The sequence below is a fragment of the Octopus bimaculoides genome, chromosome 1 (genome assembly GCF_001194135.2).
Source record: "Octopus bimaculoides isolate UCB-OBI-ISO-001 chromosome 1, ASM119413v2, whole genome shotgun sequence".
Classification (NCBI taxonomy): domain Eukaryota; kingdom Metazoa; phylum Mollusca; class Cephalopoda; order Octopoda; family Octopodidae; genus Octopus; species Octopus bimaculoides.
In genome coordinates, this window is record NC_068981.1 from 1,125,167 (window position 1) to 1,126,070 (window position 904).

Below are 904 nucleotides of genomic sequence, written 5' to 3' on the forward strand. Positions count from 1 at the left end.
TCCAGCATGGCCGCAGTCAAATGACTGAAACAAGTAAAAGAGTAAAGCAGGAAAGATCTATAATTGAATTCTGAGCCACTTACATTATGATGTTCAAACCTCAAGGGTATGCCACCATCTATATCTCTCTCTTCCTTTACTCAACCAACCCATTTATATTCTGATCCCTGTCCCTTGTGAGTATGCCCAGCATTTTGCCACCATCTCCATCCTCCTGTCTACCACTCTCTCTCTCTCTCTCTCTCCTGCTCTTCCCTCAGGTTGGGTAACCATGTATCTCCTTTGCAGCAGTACATCTGTTTCTGCCTTCATTCCTAATCTCTCCTCCTCTCTCTCTCTCCGGCTGGGTAACCTTGTACCACCTCTACAGCAAGACACCTGTTTCTGTCTCACTATAACCTTTCATCATCTGATACAAGATCACCTCCTCCAATACCCCTTCCCCTCTCAAAAGATTTCTTTTTTGTCTTGCAAGGTACTTGGCGACCCTGTCAGTGCAGGTGCCACTTAAAAAGCATCCAGTCCACACTGTAAAGCGGTTGGCATTTGGAAGGGCATCCAGCTGTATAAACCTGGCCAAAACTGACCTTGCCGGTGCTTGTGCCACATAAAAAGCACTCAGTCCACTCTGATGGGTGGTTGGTGTTAGGAAGGGCATCCAGCCGTAAAAATCCTGCCAAAACAGACACAGAAGTCTGGTGCAAGCTTCTACCTGGCTGGCTGGCTCCTGTCAAACCCTCCCACCCATGCCAGTATGGAAGGCAGACATTAAATGATGATGATGATGATGATGTTTCTGATAGTGCCCCTCAAAAAGTTTTTCCTTACAAAGAGACTTGGTGAGTGATACAAAACTGAATACTTAGATCAGTGGTTCTCAACCAGGGTCCATAGATTTTTTTTT

The 904-nt window shown here is 45.7% G+C and overlaps 1 protein-coding gene across 1 annotated transcript in view; it reads right to left on the bottom strand.

Annotated features, from left to right (window-relative positions):
* Window positions 1-904, bottom strand: part of LOC106878069 (acetoacetyl-CoA synthetase) — a 50,355-nt gene that overhangs the window by 2,685 nt on the left and 46,766 nt on the right. The window lies entirely within an intron of this gene.